At 42.6% G+C, this 19,371-nt stretch overlaps 3 pseudogenes; all 3 read left to right on the top strand.

Annotated features, from left to right (window-relative positions):
• The first annotated feature begins 2,499 nt into the window (after positions 1–2,499).
• Positions 2,500–3,928, top strand: LOC138986449 (endogenous retrovirus group PABLB member 1 Env polyprotein-like; annotated as a pseudogene).
• Positions 3,929–8,193: 4,265 nt separating this feature from the next.
• Positions 8,194–9,243, top strand: LOC138986479 (uncharacterized; annotated as a pseudogene).
• Positions 9,244–14,257: 5,014 nt separating this feature from the next.
• LOC138986435 (endogenous retrovirus group PABLB member 1 Env polyprotein-like) lies at positions 14,258–16,022 on the top strand (annotated as a pseudogene).
• The last annotated feature ends 3,349 nt before the right edge of the window (positions 16,023–19,371 follow it).

Below are 19,371 nucleotides of genomic sequence, written 5' to 3'. Positions count from 1 at the left end.
CAGTAGGAGAAGGAAGCTCCTGGTAAATTCCTAGATGCCTTCGCAGATTCACTGAGATTGATCCTGAAAGTCAAGAGGGAAAAGTGATCTTAAAGGATAGATTTCTCACTCGGCTCCAGATATCCGCTGTAAGCTATTAAAACAGGCGTATGGACCAAATCAGTCTTTAGATACTCTGTTACAACTGGCTCAGACAGTCTATTATGGTAGGGAATATGAGGAAAAGAAAGAAAGGCAAAAAAAGACAAAGGAAAAGGCAGAAGCCTTCACCATGGCTATGAAAAACATTCTTAAACAGCCTGAGAAAAATGCCCAGAGGGGCCCAGGTGAAAAGGGATGGGCTTGCTACTACTGTGGAAAGGAGGGGCACCTCAAGCGTGATTGCCCTCAGGCATCTAAGCCGCCCCTGGCTTCATGTCCAGTCTGCAAAGGACCACACTGGAAGAGAGACTGCCCCCAGAGGCGTAGGTCTCCCGGGTCGGACTCTCAAGACAATCAGGACTGAAGGTGCCCGGGGGTTCCCACACAAGCTCCCGTCCTAATTACACATGAGGAACCCCAGGTATTAGTTGTGGGGGGCCAATCCGTCGATTTCCTTTTAGATACTGGGGCAACTTATTCTGTGCTTACTGAAGCCCCTGGCCTACTTTCTTCCCAATCTGCTTCCGTAATGGGACTGTCTGGACGAGCCAAAAGGTATTATTTCAGTTATTCTTTATCTTGCAACTGGGATTCCGTGCTGTTTTCACACGAGTTTCTGATCGTGCCAGAATCTCCCTCACCCCTTTTGGGAAGGGATATACTGAGCAAGGTCCATGCCTCTGTTTTCATGAATATGGAGCCCTCCCTTTCTCTCCCTTTAGTTGAACAAAATGTAAATCCTAGAGTATGGGCTGATGGAAAATCTGTGGGTAGAGCACAAAATGCTATTCCTGTAGTTGTTAAGCTCAAAGACCCACACGTATTTCCACATAAGAAGCAGTATCCACTGAAACCTGAAGTTAAGGAAGGGTTAAAACCCATCATCGAAAATTTAAAGGAGCAGGGACTATTAATTCCCTGTAACAGTCCTTGCAACACTCCTATTTTGGGTATAAAGAAATCGAATGGTAAATGGAGACTAGTTCAAGATTTATGAATAATAAATGAGGCTGTAGTTCCTTTACACCCTGTGGTGCCTAATCCTTATACTCTATTGTCTGAAATTCCTGAACGGGCCAAATATTTCTCAGTAATTGATTTAAAGGATGCCTTCTATTCAGTGCCTTTGGTGGAAGAAAGTCAATTCCTATTTGCCTTTGAAGACCCTACGCAGCCAGCTTCTCAGTTTACCTGGACAGTTTTGCCCCAGGGATTTCATGACAGTCCTCACTTATTCGGACAAAGTTTGTCACGGGATCTACAAAACTTTAAGAGCTCTGAAGCAGTGGTGTTACAATATGTAGATGATATTTTGCTCTGTGCTGAGACAGAGGAAGCTTGTTTGTGAGCCTCAGAAGATTTCTTAAACTTTCTGGCAGACTGTGGTTACAAGGCATCAAGAGAAAAGGCTCAGCTTTGTCAACAATCGGTTAGATATCTGGGCCTAATCATATCAGAAGGGACTAGGGCCATAGGCCCTGAGAGAATTAAACCTATACTAAATCACCCCCTACCTATGACTTTAAGAAAATTGAGAGGATTTTTGGGAATCACAGGTTACTGTCGCATTTGGATTCCGGGTTATGGGGAACTTGCCCGGCCTTTATATAAACTTATAGCTGAAACTCAGCAGGCCCAAACCGACAAACTGGTTTGGTCTCCAGAAACTCAAAAGGCTTTTAAGGTTCTTCAGACTGCTCTCCTGCAGGCTCCAGCTCTGAGCTTGCCCACAGGGTCAGAATTTAATTTGTTTGTCACTGAAAGAAAAGGTGTGGCATTGGGAGTTTTGACACAACCCCGAGGGCCTCACCAGCAACCTATTGCTTATCTAAGCAGAGAATTAGATGTAGTTTCACGTGGGTGGCCCCACTGCCTAAGAGTAATTGGGGCAGCGGCTTTATTAGCACCTGAAGCTTTAAAAATAATTAATGGATGAAACCTTACTGTACTGACATCTCATGATGTGAGTGGAATCTTAAATTCTAAGGTTAATATTTGGATGACAGATAGTCATTGTTGTTAGAAGGACCAGTAACTAAGCTTAAAGTTTGTGGAAATTTAAATCCTGCCACTTTCCTTCCTGAGAAGGAAAATGAAACACCTGATCACGATTGTTCTCAATTCCTAACTTTAAACTATGCAGCTCGGGAGGATCTAAAGGATACCCCATTAGCCAATCCTGACATGGAAATATTTACAGATGGCAGTTCTTTTGTTCGGGATGGAAAGCGTAAAGCAGGTTACGCCGTGGTGACTGCTGAACAGGTTTTGGAAGCAAAATCTCTCCCCCAGGGAACCAGTACTCAGTTGGCAGAGCTTGTGGCTCTGACCCGAGCTCTAGAGTTAAGCAAAGGGCAGATGGGCCTGATAACCTATGTGAGCTTACTTCTGCTGACTCCAAATATCCTGAGTCTGCCGTTGGATCCTCAAGACAATGTATTCCTGTCCTGGGCTCACTCCTATGCTGCATTCCACAATCGGTCTAACTGCTGGGTCTGCAGAGCACTCCCCTCTTTGTCAGTGAAAGGCTTCCTGTGGTGGACATCCCCACTTCAAGGAAAAGACTTTCTCCAAGTCTGTGAATACCTTTGACAACAATCACATGCGATGCCTCTTCTTCATCTGATGACATCTACCAACCCTAAAATGGACTGGTGCAACACTTTGTATTCTAACTATGGACATAATGTGACTTTTAATTTTGATTATACATTGTCTCGGTTCAATGACTATTTTGCTGCATATAAGGTAAATCTAGATCTAATGGTTTTTTACCTGACGTTTATCAAATATGGGATGAGGTTACATGGCTAACTCCTGAAAAAGGATGTTTAATATCTACTGCCTCTATATGCTGGGAACAAACAGAGCCGTACCCAAAAGTTAACCAACAACTTAATTACAATGATTGGAAACAAGTGGGATATTTGTCTCAGGAAACATGCAATGTAATCATTCCCGTGTTTTCCAATCCCAGTTCAGGTTCTCCTTTTGTCTGGCCAGGCACAAATTGGGACTGGATATCTCAGTCGCGCTGGCTTGCTCCAAACGGGACTTATTGGATATGTGGCTCTTACCTATGGGCATGGCTTCCCCCTGGTTGGATAGAGAGATGCACCCTGGGTCTAGCCTTTACTTATGGCTTTATATTTTCAGAGCTTCCAGAAAAGCCTGCTAATTTACCCCACCTTAAAACTCAGTGGGCAAGGTCTGTATTTTATTGGTATGATTATTTGGCTGCAGCATTTGTTCCCTCTTTGGGAACTACAGATGTTATGTTACGAGTGGATGCTTTGACTAATTTTACTCAACAGGCATTACAAGATTCTCAAAAGGCTATTTCAGCTCTTAATGCTGAACAAGCACAAATTAGAAAGGTGGTTTTACAAAACAGATTGGCTCTAGATATTCTGACAGCTGCACAAGGAGGAACTTGTGCCATTATTCATACCCAATGCTGTACATATATACCTGATATAAGCACGAATGTTACTCATTTTACTAACCATGAACAAGATGATTAGGGCCATGGATACTCCTGAAGCCTCAATTGCTTCACTTTGGGAAACGTTAACTAGTTCCCCCATGGTGGACAACTATATTAATTACAATAATTCTGGTTGTTTTGTTCTTGCTGTTTGCTCCTGCATCTGTAATTGTATAACTGGATTTGTTTCAAGCCACATGAAAGCTTTTTAAGTTACAAATGGTTGCTCAAACTCCTGCTACTGCTGTAGCTTCCTCCAGCTACTATTTGGGGCCCCTGGATCAGATATCCTCAATATGAGGATTAGGAGAATATGTTGCCTCACCAATTTAGGGACAACACCCCTTGTCAGCTTGGAAGTAGTTATGGAATGAGAATGACGCCCCTTTTCCCTAGGCAACATAATTCTCCTAAAAGAAAAGGGGGAATGAGAGAGAGTCATTTCCTAGGCAGGTTGATAGAAATCTAGGGGTCCCCAAGGAGAGAGGGGTCTGGAATTCTCAAGGAGGAAGAAAGGACAAACTTTTTTTTCTTTCTCCACATTCCTTAGGATTATATACCAATAATGTATCCTGCCTAAGGACAGTCTTTGGATTCAACTTTCTGAAATCTTAAAATGTTAATTATGGGAGTAGACCTGGTCTTTACAAGGATGTATCTTGCCTGAGGACAGTGTTATCGTCAAGAAAGTGTCTAGCCTCGCTAAGTCAGCGAAAGTTCGGAAGCTAGATGGGCTCTGGCTCCCAGAACTTTATCTCTGAGGTTAAGGTTACTCAGATTGGGACTCTTGATGGTGTCTTTTTCTTTAAGTAGTAAATACCGGCTCTTAGTGGATTGAAGAGCTATTATACTGGTGTGGTGATGCTTGGAAAGAACATGTCAGTTTATGTTAGCATCTGTCTTGTGTAATCAAGAAATGCTCAAGGGTTGTGCAGGCACTCAGGTGACAATGTTCCCCAGATCTTAGCGGGAGGCATTCGGAAGGTTCTCGATTCACCCCAGGTGACATCAGAAGGCAACAAGTTAAGGGTGAAGAGCTGGGCGTCAAGTAGGGATAACTATCAAGTCTGCCCCATTTGTCCCCAGCCCATCTCAGTGTGGTAAGAACAGGAGGGATAGTCACAGCGCCTGCGTCATTGAGGACAGACTAGATCCAGCCAGGAAGAAGCTTTGGTGTAATCTGTCTACACCCCCATCTAGAGCAGGAGGCCTCCTGTGAAAAATGGCTGGTAAGCACTTTCTCTCTTGAGATGGGAGCTAACAATTTCAGCCTCCTCCTTTAGACAGCATCCTGAAAAACTGGGATAGATTTGATCCCCAGGGCTTAAAGAAGACTCCTGATCTTCCTATGTGATACTGCATGGCCCACATTGTCCATTGGAAGGACTTGAGTATTGCCATTTGGGTCTTAAGTATAATACTGTTCTAATTAGACAGTTCTGTAAAGAACAAGGAAATGGTAAGTAGCATATGTGTTGCCCTTTTTCTCTCTGTGAAATATGCCAGACTTATATTTAAGGGTATGGGTGCCAGGCGTGAAACCTTCAGCTCTCCTCTGTCCTCTGCCCCCGTACCGGGACTCCAAACTGGGTTCAAACTGCCCATGGAGGGGTCCAAACAGCTCCTGTCTCAATGCGACCTCAGACTTCTCTGGTTTCCAGTAGAAACTCAGACCATCAAAATAAGATATGAGATGGAGGGGACAGGGAGACAAAGAAGAGGAAAAACAGGTTTCTCAATCTGTCCCTGGGATCATATGTGCAGAGCAGCCAGGAGCTGAGGAACAACCGCGCAAGCTGTTGCCTCTTTGTAAGAAACACCCACCAGGAAATAATCAGTCTGTGAATTAATACAGCCTGTATCAAAATACAAAGAAATCAGGAGGATCCTGGGAACTTCTATTGAGGACCGAAAAATATATTAGAGCTTTTAAAAGGTGTTACTCTGCTTTATGACCTCCTTGGAAGGATGTGATGTATATCTTGGGACAAGCTCCTGAGTCAAAGAACTCGAGTTTTGGGAAAACTGGTTGCTTATGAGTGAATAGCTTGTGTGTGAATCAGTAAGGGAAGAGGGAGAAGGCAGATGGCAGCCCTCCCGCGCAGGAATCAACGACAGTCCAACTATAAGAACAAACTGGGACTCTAGCACACAGCTAAAGGAAGATGGGATCAGTGAGGTTGTTGCATTAGATGTATTCTTGAGGACTTAGGCAGGCGTGTTTAAGCCTTTAAGCTATGGCAAATTGGCAGATATGAACAGTAGGAGAAAGGAGCTCTGGTAGAGATTCCTAGTACCTTATAGATTCCACTGAGGGTGATCCTGAAAGTCAAGGGAAGAAGTGATGCTTAAAGGATAGATTTCTCCTTTCGGCTCCCAGATATCGCTATAGCTATTAAAGCAAGCTAATGTGGACCAAATCAGTCTTTAGATACTCTGTTACAACACTCCGAACAGTCTATTGAGCCAAGAATATGAGAGAGAAAGAAAGAAGGCAAAGACCAAAGAAGAGCAGAAGCCTTCACCATGGCTATATCAAAACATTCTTAAGCAGCCTGAGAAAAATGCCCGAGAGCCCGGTGAAAGGATGAGCACTACTGTGGGAGGGGCTGCTCAAGCGTGATTGCTATCGAGCTCAGCACAGCCCTGGCTATGTCCCAGTCTGCAGGACCACACTGGAAGAGAGACCTTTAGGCGTGGAGTCTCCCGGGTCGGACTCTCAAGACAATCGGGATACAGGTTGCCGGGGTTCCCACCTGGCTCCCGATCCTAGCCACACACATGAGAGCTGGTGTGCGTTGTACTGGGAGCCAATCAAGTGGAATTTCACACCGTGCCAAGGGCAGCTTATTCTGTGTACCTCAGACCTCAGCCTACTTTCTTCTGCAATCTGCTTCCGTGTGTGGGACTGTCTGGGCGAGCAAAAGGTATTATTTCAGTTATTCTCATCTTTGCAACTGGGATTCGTGCTGTTTTTCCTGCAGGGTTTCTGATCATGCCAGAATCTCCCTCCCTTTTGGGAAGGATATACTGAGCAAGGTCCATGCCTCTGTTTCATATGGAGCCTCCTTTTTCTCCCTTTAGTTGAACAAAATGTGGAAATCCTAGAGTGATATATGGGTGATGGAAAATCACTGTGGTGAGCACAAAATGCTATTCTGCCAGTTGTTAAGCTCAAAGACCCTGCGTATTTCACGTAGAAGCAGTATCCACTGGAAACACAAGTTGGGAAGGGTTAAAACCCGTCATCAATTTCCCAAAGGGCAGGGACTACCAATTCCCATGTAACAGTCCTTACAACACTCTCCTATTTTGGGTATAAAGGAAAATACAGATAAACAAATGGAGACTAGTCAGATTTATGAATAATAAATGAGGCTGTAGTTCCTTTTACCCTGTGGTGCCTGTCCTTATACTCTATTGTCAGGAAATTCCTGAAGCGGGCCAAATGTTTCTCAGTGGTGATTTAAAGGATGCCTTCTATTCAGTGCCTTTGGTGGAAGAAAGTCAGATTCTATTTGCCTTTGAAGACCCTCATGACCAGCTTCTCAGTTTACCTGGACAGTTTCGCCCAGGGATTTCATGACAGTCCTCATATTAGGACAAAAGTTTGTCACGGGATCTACAAAACTTTAATAGCTCTGACAGTGGTGTTACAATATAGCAGATGATATTTTATCGTGAGACAGAGGAGCTTGTTGTGTAAACCTCGAAGATTTCTTAAACTTTCTGGCAGACTGTGGTTACAATATAGCACATCAAGAGAAAAAGGCTCAGCTTTGTCAACAATGGGTTAGATGTCTGGGTAATCATATCAGAAGGACTAGGGCCATAGGCCCTGAGAAGAATTAAACCTATACTAAATCACCCCTACCTGTATTTAAGAAGTGTGAGAGGATTTTTGGGAATCACAATTTATGCTTGTTGGATTCCGGGTTATGGGAGCTTTATTCGGCCTTTATATAAACTTATGGCTGAAACTCAGCGAGCCAAACCGACAAACTGGTTTGGTCTCCAGCTTTCAAGAGCTTTTAAGGTTCTTCAGACTACCTGCTCTCCTGCAGGCTCCAGCTCTGACTTACCACAGGGTCAGAATTTAATTTGTTTGTCACTGAAGAAAAGGTGTGGCATTGGGAGTTTTGGCTTACAACCCCGAGGGCCTCACCAGCAACCTAATATCTAAGCAGAGAATTAAAGATATAGTTTCACGTGGAGTATGCCACTACTAAAATGTAGTGGGGCAGCTGACTTTAATAGCACCTGGAAGCTTTAAAAATAATTAATGGATGAAACCTTGCTGTACTGACATCTCATGATGTGAGTGAATCTAAATTCTAAGGTTAATATTTGGATGACAGACAGTCATTGTTGTTAGAAGGACCAGTAACTAAGCGCAAAGTTTGTGGAAATTTAAATCCTGCCACTTTCACTTCCTGAGAAGGAAAAATAAAACATGATCACGATTGTTCTCAATTCTAACTTTAAGCTATGCAGCCTGAGGAGGATCTAAGGATTGTGTGAAATCCTGACATGAAATATTACAGATGGCAGTTCTTTTGTTCGGGATGAAAGCAGTAAAGCAGGATTACGCCCGTGTGACTGCTGAACAGGTTTTTGGGAGAGCAAATCTCTCCCCAGAGGAACCCAGTACCTCAGTTGGCAGAGCTTGTGGCTCTGACCGTCTAGAGTTAAGCAAAGGGCAGATGGTACATTAACTATGTGAGCTTACTTCTGCTGACTCCCGATATCCTGGTCTGCCGTTGGATCCTCAGAACAGTATTCTGTCTGGGCTCACTCCTATGCTGCATTCCACAATCAGTCTGCTGCTGGGTCTGTGGCCACTCCCACTCTTTGTCGTGAAAGGCTTCCTGTGGTGGACATCACTTGCTTCAAAGGAAAAGACTTTCTCCAAGTCTGTAATGAATACCTTTTGACAACAATCACATGCGATGCCTCTTCTTCGCCTGATGACATCTACCAACCTAAAAAATGGACTGGTGCAACCTTTTGTATTCTAACTATGAACTGTAATGTGACTTTTAATTTTGATTATACACATTGTCTAGGATTCAATGACTGGCCTTTGCATATATAAGGTAAATCTAGATCTAATAGTTTTTACCTGGCGTTTATCAAATATGGGATGAGGTTACATAGCTGCTCTGAAAAAGAGCGTTACAGCTATCTACCTGCTCTGCTGCTGAACAAACAGAGCCATTGTACAAGTTAATATGTAATTATATTGATTGGAAACAAAGTGGGATATTTGTCTCAGAAACCTTCTGTGTAATCATTCCGTGTTTTTCAATCCCAGTTCAGGTTCTCCTTTTGTCTGGCCAGGCACAAATTGGACTGGAATGTCAGTCGCTAGCTTTGCTCAAAAGCGGGACTTATTGGATATGTGTGGCTCTTACCTATGGGCATGGCTTCCCCTGGTTGGATAGAGATGCACCCTGGGTCTAGCCTTTACTTATGGCTTTATATTTTCAGAAACTTCCAGAAAAGCCTGCTAATTTACCTGTAAAACTCAGTGAGCAGTCTGTATTTTATTGGTATGATTGTTGGCTGCAGCATTTGTTCCTCTTTGGGAACTACAGATGTTATGTTCACAGTGAATTGCTTTGACTAATTTTACTCAACTTAGGCATTTACAAGATTCTCAAAAGGCTATTTCGCTCTTGATTATATACCAATAATGTATCCTGCCTAAGGACAGTCTTTGGATTCAACTTTCTGTTATCTTAAAATGTTAATTATCAGAGTAGACTTGGTCTTTACAAGGATGTATCTTGCCTGAGGACAGTGTTATCTTAAAATGTAAATTATGGGAGTAGGTCTGTTGAGGTCTTTACAACCTCTAGATATTCTTTGGATTATATAACCTCATTGTTAACACTAGCAATAAATTTACTCTTTCTGCCCCCTTCACAGTACCTATGTCAGAAGTTTTCTCTATCTCTTATACTTTAATAAAACTTTATTACACACAGCTCTGAGCGATCAAGCCGTCTCTGGCCGGAGTTGAATTCTTCTCCGGGGCCAAGAATCCCTATGTATTGGCGTGATTCAACAACAACCTTTCATCTTGGGGGCTCATCCGGGATCCTTCAGGACAAGGTAAGGATGCTTGAGCTTTAGTTCTTTGTTCTCTTAGCAAACACGTTCTCTGCCGTGCTTTACTAACTCTCTGTGTGTGCTTGTGTGAATGAATGGCATGCCCTGTGTAAAAGCAAGTAGGGCTCTGCTCTGCGGTTCCACGGTGATCTCATACAGCTTATGGCAGAAACCAGTTGGGGCGTTATACCGACCTGCCAATGCCAAGAGGCACCCAATGTCTCCTTCGGAACCGACCAGAAATGGGCAAGCGTGTGGACCGAACTCTCCTTTCTCGGTCAAACTTTTTGGTCTCTTTGACCATTTCATAACTCCTTAGGAATTAGAAGTACTAACCTAATCTATCGGATCATAGACTTTCAAGGACTTGTGATCTATACTGTTACTGTGTACTGTGGCTTAGGTCCCAAACTTGGATTGGTAGTCAAGAAAGTGTCTAGCCTCGCTAGGAATCGAAAGTTCGAAGCTAGATGGAGCTCTAGCTCCCAGAACATCTCTGAGGTTAAAGGTTACTCAGATTGGGACTGCGATGGGTCTTTTTTTTCTTTAATGCCGGCTCTTAGTGGATTAGAGGAGGCTGTTATACTGGTGTGGTGATGCTTGGAAAGAACATGTCAGTTTTATGTTCGCATCTGTCTTATTGTAGTCAGGAAATACTCAGGGTTGTGCACAGGCACTCAGGTGACAAATGTTTCCCAGTAGTCTTAGCTTGGGGAGGCATTCCGGAAGGTTACTCTGATTCACCCCAGGTGACATCAGAGGCAAGCAGTTAAGGGGTGAAGAGCTGGACGTCAAGTAGGGATGCTATCAAGTCTACCCCTGGTACATCCCCAGCCCATCTCGGTGGTAGAACCGGGAGGGATGAGTACGGCGCCTGCGTCGGTAAGGACAGACTAAGTCCAACCAGGAAGGAAAGCTTTTGGTGTAACATCTGTCTACACACCCCATCTAGAGCAGGGAGGAGGCCTCCTGTAGAAAAAAATGGCGCTGGTCGCTTTTTTTCTCTTACGGATGGGAGCTAACAATTCCAGCCTCACTCCTTGAACTGTATCCTGAAAAACTGGGATAGATTTGATCCCCAGGGCTTAAAGAAGACTCACTGATCTTCCTATGTGATACTGCATGGCCACGGTATCCATTGGAGGACAGCGAATGGTAGCCATTTGGAGGGTCTCTTAAGTATAATACTGTTCTACAATTAGACCGGTTCTGTAAGGAACAAGGGAAATGGGTAGAAGTAGCATATGTGTTGCCCTTTTTTCTCTCTGTGAAATATGCCAGACTTATGTGCTGGGGTATAGATTTGGGCGTGAAACCTTCAGCTCTCTCCTGTCCTCTTACTTTGCCCCATGACGGGGACTCAAACTGGGATTCAAACTGCCTGCATGGAGGTCCAAACAACTCCTGTCTCAGTACGACCTCAGACTACTCTGGTTTCAGTAGAAACTCAGACCATCAAAATAAGATATGAGATGGAGGACAGGAGACAAAGAGAAGAGGAAAAACAGGTTTCTCCAATCTATCCCTGGGATCATATGTGCAGAGCAGCCAGAAAGACTGAGGAACAGCCGCACAAGCTGTTGCCTCTTTATGAAACACCCACCAGGAGAAATAATCAGTCTGTGAGTTAATAAGCCTTTTTCTTATCAAGAAATACAAAGAATCAAGGAGGATCTGGGAGACTATTTAGAGGACCCAGAAAAAATATATTAGAGCTTTTAAAGGTGTTACTCTGCTTTATGACCTCACTTGGAAGGATGTGATGTATATCTTGGGACAAAAGCTGACTCTGAGTCAAAGACTCGAGTTTTGGGAAAAGCGGTTGCTTATGGAGATGAATAACAGTAATGAATCAGTAGGGAAAGAGGGAGAACGAGATGGCGTGCCCTCCCACTGGGAATCAGGCAGTCCCAACTATAGAACCAAACTGGGACTACAACACAGCTAAAGGAAGATGGGATCAGAGTTATTTTGTTAGATGTATTCTTGAGGGACTTAGGCAGGCGTGTTCTAAGCCTTTAAACTATGGCAAATTGGCAGATATAGAACAGTAGGAGAAGGCTCTGGTAAATTCCTAGATGCCTTCGCAGATTCACTGAGATTGATCCTGAAAGTCAAGAGGGAAAAGTGATCTTAAAGGATAGATTTCTCCTGCTCCAGATATCCGCTGTAAGCTATTAAAACAGGCGTATGGACCAAATCAGTCTTTAGATACTCTGTTACAACTGGCTCAGACAGTCTATTATGGTAGGGAATATGAGGAAAAGAAAGAAAGGCAAAAAGACAAAGGAAAGGCAGAAGCCTTCACCATGGCTATGAAAACATTCTTAAACAGCCTGAGAAAAATGCCCAGAGGGGCCCAGTGAAAGGGATGGGCACTACTACTGTGGAAAGGAGGGGCACCTCAGCGTGATTGCCCTCAGGCATCTAAGCCGCCCCTGGCTTCATGTCCAGTCTGCAAAGGACCACACTGGAAGAGAGACTGCCCCCAGAGGCGTAGGTCTCCGGTCGGACTCTCAAGACAATCAGGACTGAAGGTGCCGGGGTTCCCACAAGCTCCGTCCTAATTACATGAGGAACCCCAGGTATTAGTTGTGGGGGCCAATCCGTCGATTTCCTTTTAGATACTGGGGGCAACTTATTCTGTGCTTACTGAAGCCCTGGCCTACTTTTCTTCCCAATCTGCTTCCGTAATGGGACTGTCTGGATGAGCCAAAGGTATTATTTCAGTTATTCTTTATCTTGCAACTGGGATTCCGTGCTGTTTTCACACGAGTTTCTGATCATGCCAGAATCTCCCTCACCCCTTTTGGGAAGGGATATACTGAGCAAGGTCCATGCCTCTGTTTTCATGAATATGGAGCCCTCCCTTTCTCTCCCTTTAGTTGAACAAAATGTAAATCCTAGAGTATGGGCTGATGGAAAATCTGTGGGTCGAGCACAAAATGCTATTCCTGTAGTTGTTAAGCTCAAAGACCCACACGTATTTCCACGTGAAGCAGTATCCACTGAAACCTGAAGTTAAGGAAGGGTTAAAACCCATCATCGAAAATTTAAAGGAGCAGGGACTATTAATTCCCTGTAACAGTCCTTGCAACACTCCTATTTTGGGTATAAAGAAATCGAATGGTAAATGGAGACTAGTTCAAGATTTATGAATAATAAATGAGGCTGTAGTTCCTTTACACCCTGTGGTGCCTAATCCTTATACTCTATTGTCTGAAATTCCTGAACGGGCCAAATATTTCTCAGTAATTGATTTAAAGGATGCCTTCTATTCAGTGCCTTTGGTGGAAGAAAGTCAATTCCTATTTGCCTTTGAAGACCCTACGCAGCCAGCTTCTCAGTTTACCTGGACAGTTTTGCCCCAGGGATTTCATGACAGTCCTCACTTATTCGGACAAAGTTTGTCACGGGATCTACAAAACTTTAAGAGCTCTGAAGCAGTGGTGTTACAATATGTAGATGATATTTTGCTCTGTGCTGAGACAGAGGAAGCTTGTTTGTGAGCCTCAGAAGATTTCTTAAACTTTCTGGCAGACTGTGGTTACAAGCCATCAAGAGAAAGGCTCAGCTTTGTCAACAATCGGTTAGATATCTGGGCCTAATCATATCAGAAGGGACTAGGCCATAGGCCCTGAGAGAATTAAACCTATACTAAATCACCCCACCTATGACTTTAAGAAAATTGAGAGGATTTTTGGGAATCACAGGTTACTGTCGCATTTGATTCGGGTTATGGGAACTTGTCTGGCCTTTATATAAACTTATAGCTGAAACTCAGCAGGCCCAAACCGACAAACTGGTTTGGTCTCCAGAAACTCAAAAGGCTTTTAAGGTTCTTCAGACTGCTCTCCTGCAGGCTCCAGCTCTGAGCTTGCCCACAGGGTCAGAATTTAATTTGTTTGTCACTGAAAAGAAAAGGTGTGGCATTGGGAGTTTTGACACAACCCCGAGGGCCTCACCAGCAACCTATTGCTTATCTAAGCAGAGAATTAGATGTAGTTTCACGTGGGTGGCCCCACTGCCTAAAGAGTAATTGGGGCAGCGGCTTTATTAGCACCTGAAGCTTTAAAAATAATTAATGGATGAAACCTTACTGTACTGACATCTCATGATGTGAGTGGAATCTTAAATTCTAAGGTTAATATTTGGATGACAGACAGTCATTGTTGTTAGAAGGACCAGTAACTAAGCTTTAAAGTTTGTGGAAATTTAAATCCTGCCACTTTCCTTCCTGAGAAGGAAAATGAAACACCTGATCACGATTGTTCTCAATTCCCTAACTTTAAACTATGCAGCTGGGAGGATCTAAAGGATACCCCATTAGCCAATCCTGACATGGAAATATTTACAGATGGCAGTTCTTTTGTTCGGGATGGAAAGCGTAAAGCAGGTTACGCCGTGGTGACTGCTGAACAGGTTTTGGAAGCAAAATCTCTCCCCCAGGGAACCAGTACTCAGTTGGCAGAGCTTGTGGCTCTGACCCGAGCTCTAGAGTTAAGCAAAGGGCAGATGGGCCTGATAACCTATGTGAGCTTACTTCTGCTGACTCCAAATATCCTGAGTCTGCCGTTGGATCCTCAAGACAATGTATTCCTGTCCTGGGCTCACTCCTATGCTGCATTCCACAATCGGTCTAACTGCTGGGTCTGCAGAGCACTCCCCTCTTTGTCAGTGAAAGGCTTCCTGTGGTGGACATCCCCACTTCAAGGAAAAGACTTTCTCCAAGTCTGTGAATACCTTTGACAACAATCACATGCGATGCCTCTTCTTCATCTGATGACATCTACCAACCCTAAAATGGACTGGTGCAACACTTTGTATTCTAACTATGGACATAATGTGACTTTTAATTTTGATTATACATTGTCTCGGTTCAATGACTATTTTGCTGTATATAAGGTAAATCTAGATCTAATGGTTTTTACCTGACGTTTATCAAATATGGGATGAGGTTACATGGCTAACTCCTGAAAAAGGACGTTTAATATCTACTGCCTCTATATGCTGGGAACAAACAGAGCCGTACCAAAAAGTTAACCAACAACTTAATTACAATGATTGAAACAAGTGGGATATTTGTCTCAGGAAACATGCAAATGTAATCATTCCCGTGTTTTCCAATCCCAGTTCAGGTTCTCCTTTTGTCTGGCCAGGCACAAATTGGGACTGGATATCTCAGTCAGGCTGGCTTGCTCCAAACGGGACTTATTGGATATGTGGCTCTTACCTATGGGCATGGCTTCCCCTGGTTGGATAGAGAGATGCACCCTGGGTCTAGCCTTTACTTATGGCTTTATATTTTCAGAGCTTCCAGAAAAGCCTGCTAATTTACCCCACCTTAAAACTCAGTGGGCAAGGTCTGTATTTTATTGGTATGATTATTTGGCTGCAGCATTTGTTCCCTCTTTGGGAACTACAGATGTTATGTTACGAGTGGATGCTTTGACTAATTTTACTCAACAGGCATTACAAGATTCTCAAAAGGCTATTTCAGCTCTTAATGCTGAACAAGCACAAATTAGAAAGGTGGTTTTACAAAACAGATTGGCTCTAGATATTCTGACAGCTGCACAAGGAGGAACTTGTGCCATTATTCATACCCAATGCTGTACATATATACCTGATATAAGCACGAATGTTACTCATTTTACTAACCACATGAACAAGATGATTAGGGCCATGGATACTCCTGAAGCCTCAATTGCTTCACTTTGGGAAACGTTAACTAGTTCCCCATGGTGGACAACTATATTAATTACAATAATTCTGGTTGTTTTGTTCTTGCTGTTTGCTCCCTGCATCTGTAATTGTATAACTGGATTTGTTTCAAGCCACATGAAAGCTTTTAAGTTACAAATGGTTGCTCAAACTCCTGCTACTGCTGTAGCTTCCTCCAGCTACTATTTGGGGCCCCTGGATCAGATATCCTCAATATGAGGATTAGGAGAATATGTTGCCTCACCAATTTAGGGACAACACCCCTTGTCAGCTTGGAAGTAGTTATGGAATGAGAATGACGCCCCTTTTCCCTAGGCAACATAATTCTCCTAAAAGAAAAGGGGGGAATGAGAGAGTCATTTCCTAGGCAGGTTGATAGGAAATCTAGGGGTCCCCAAGGAGAGAGGGGTCTGGAATTCTCAAGGAGGAAGAAAGGACAAACTTTTTTTTCTTTCTCCACATTCCTTAGGATTATATACCAATAATGTATCCTGCCTAAGGACAGTCTTTGGATTCAACTTTCTGAAATCTTAAAATGTTAATTATGGGAGTAGACCTGGTCTTTACAAGGATGTATCTTGCCTGAGGACAGTGTTATCTTAAAATGTAAATTATGGGAATAGGTCTGATGAGGTCTTTACAACCTCCAGACAGTCTTTGGATTATATAACCTCATTGTTAACACTAGCAAGCGGGTACTCTTTCTGCCCCCTTCTGATGCCTATGTCAGAAGATTTCTCTATCTCCTTTATACTTTAATAAAACTTTATTACACAAAAGCTCTGAGCGATCAAGCCTCGTCTCTGGCCCCAGATTGAATTCTTCTCCTCCGGGGGCCAAGAATCCCGGTGTATTCGCGTGATTCAACAACAACCTTTCAGTGGTTTGTCAATTTTATTTATCCTTTCAAAGAACCAGCTTTTGGCTTTGTTGATTTTTGCTATGGTCTCTTTTGTTTCTTTTGCATTTATTTCTGCCCTAATTTTAAGATTTCTTTCCTTCTACTAACCCTGGGGTTCTTCATTTCTTCCTTTTCTAGTTGCTTTATGTGTAGAGTTAGGTTATTTATTTGACTTTTTTCTTGTTTCTTGAGGTATGCCTGTATTGCTATGAACTTTCCCCTTAGGACTGCTTTTAAAGTGTCCCACAGGTTTTGGGTTGTTGTGTTTTCATTTTCATTACTTTCTATGCAAATTTTGATTTCTTCTGTGATTTGTTGGTTATTCAGCAGCGTGTTGTTCAGCCTCCATATGTTGAAATTTTTAATAGTTTTTCTCCTGTAATTGAGATCTAATCTTACTGCATTGTGGTCAGAAAAGATGCTTGGAATGATTTCTATTTTTTTGAATTTACCAAGGCTAGATTTATGGCCCAGGATGTGATCTATCCTGGAGAAGGTTCCATGTGCGCTTGAGAAAAAGGTGAAATTCATTGTTTTGGGATGAAATGTCCTATAGATATCAATTAGGTCTAACTGGTATATTGTATCATTTAACGTTTGTGTTTCCTTGTTAATTTTCTGTTTAGTTGATCTATCCATAGGTGTGAGTGGGGTATTAAAGTCTCCCACTATTATTGTGTTATTGTTAATTTCTCCTTTCATACTTGTTAGCATTTGCCTTACATATTGCGATGCTCCCGTGTTGGGTGCATATATATTTATAATTGTTATATCTTCTTGGATTGATCCTTTGATCATTATGTAATGACCATCTTTGTCTCTTTTCACAGCTTTTGTTTTAAAGTCTATTTTATCTGATATAAGTATTGCTACTCCTGCTTTCTTTTGGTCCCTATTTTCATGGAAAATCTTTTTCCAGCCCTTTGCTTTCAGTCTGTATGTGTCCCCTGTTTTGAGGTGGGTCTCTTGTAGACAACATATGTAAGGGTCTTGTTTTTGTATCCATTCAGCCAGTCTTTGTCTTTTGGTTGGGGCATTCAACCCATTTATGTTTAAGGTAATTACTGATAAGTATGATCCTGTTGCCATTTACTTTGTTGTTTGGGGTTCGAGTTTATACACCGTTTTTGTGTTTCCTGTCTAGAGAATATCCTTTAGTATTTGTTGGAGAGCTGGTTTGGTGGTGCTGAATTCTCTCAGCTTTTGCTTGTCTGAGAAGCTTTTGATTTCTCCTTCATATTTGAATGAGATCCTTGCTGGGTACAATAATCTGGGCTGTAGGTTATTTTCTTTCATCACTTTGAGTATGTCTTTCCATTCCCTCCTGGCCTGAAGAGTTTTTTTTTTTTTTTTTTTTTTTTTCTTTAATAGAAAATTATTTAATTAGTATACATGTGTTCCCCATCCTGAACCCTCCTCCCTCCTCCCTCCCCACACCATCCCCCTGGGTCGTCCCAGTGCACCAGTTGAAAGATCAGCTGTTATCCTTATGGAAATTCCCTTGCGTGTTATTTGTTGTTTTTCCCTTGCTGCTTTTAATATTTGTTCTTTGTGTTTGATCTTTGTTAATTTGATTAATATGTGTCTTGTGGTGTTTTGCCTTGGGTTTATCCTGTTGGGGACTCTCTGGGTTTCTTGGACTTGGGTGATTATTTCCTTCCCCATTTCAGGGAAGTTTTCAACTATTATCTCTTCAAGTATTTTCTCATGGTCTTTCTTTTGTCTTCTTCTTCTGGGACCCTATGATTTGAATGTTGTAGCGTTTAATATTGTCCTGAGGTCTCTGAGATTGTCCTCATTTCTTTTAATTCGTTTTTCTTTTATCCTGTCTGATTCATTTATTTCTACCATTCTATCTTCTAATTCACTAATCCTATATTCTGCCTCTATTGTTCTACTATTTGTTGCCTTCAGAGTGTTTTTAATTTCATTTATTGCATTATTCATTATATATTGACTCTCTTTTATTTCTTCTAGGTCCTTGTTAAACCTTTCTTGCATCTTCTCAATCTTTGTCTCCAAGCTGTTTATCTGTGATTCCATTTTGATTTCAAGATTTTGGATCAATTTCACTATCATTATTCTGAATTCTTTGTCAGGTAGATTCCCTATCTCTTCCTCTTTTGTTTGGTTTGGTGGGCATTTATCCTGTTCCTTTATCTGCTGCGTATTCCTCTGTCTCTTCATCTTGTTTAAATTGCTGAGTTTGGGGTGTCCTTTCTGTATTCTGGCAGTTTGTGGAGTTCTCTTTATTGCAGCATTTCCTCACTCTGTGTGGGTTTGTACAGGTGGCTTGTCAAGGTTTCTTGGTTAGGGAAGCTTGTGTCAGTGTTTTGGTGGGTGGAGCTGTATTTCTTCTCTCTGGAGTGCAGTGAAGTGTCCAGTAATGAGTTATGGGATGTCTATGGTTTTGGGGTGACTTTGGGCTGCCTGTATCTTGGAGCTCAGGGCTGTGTTCCTTGCTGCTGGAGAATTTGCTTGGTATGTCTTGCCCTGAAACTTGTTTCATCCAGAAGGGCTTAAAGCTTTATATGGAGAAGAGAAGAGTGAGGAGGGAGTTAGAGGTGACCCGAATGAGATGAGGTGGAATCAATAGAGGAGAGAGTGGGCTCTTCAGTAATCTCTTCCTTATGTGCACTCCACAGCTGGACCGCTCAGCATTGTTCACAGAGTTATACAGAGAAGAGAAGAAGGAAGAAGGTAGCAGAGGTGGCCAGGAGGATAAATTGGGGGAATGAAAAGGAGGGAGACAGATCCAGCCAGTAAGCAGTTCCCTAAGTGTTCTCCACCATCTGGAACACACAGAAATTCACAAGAGTTGGGTAGAGTAGAGAGGGGTTAGGGAGGAGACACAGGCGACCTGGTGGAGAAAAAGCAGAGTCCAAAGGGAGAGAGAGCAGTTAAGCCAGTAATCTCACTCCCTAGTGAAAAATGGGTAGTGAAGATTGGGTTCTTAAAGGTACAAAATTGGTAACAAATACATAAAAGCAAAAGTTAGAAATCT

This window comes from Bos mutus, chromosome X (genome assembly GCF_027580195.1).
Source record: "Bos mutus isolate GX-2022 chromosome X, NWIPB_WYAK_1.1, whole genome shotgun sequence".
In the NCBI taxonomy this organism is placed as follows: domain Eukaryota; kingdom Metazoa; phylum Chordata; class Mammalia; order Artiodactyla; family Bovidae; genus Bos; species Bos mutus.
The sequence above is the reverse complement of the archived record's forward strand: the minus strand, read 5'-3'. Positions and strand labels throughout refer to the sequence as shown.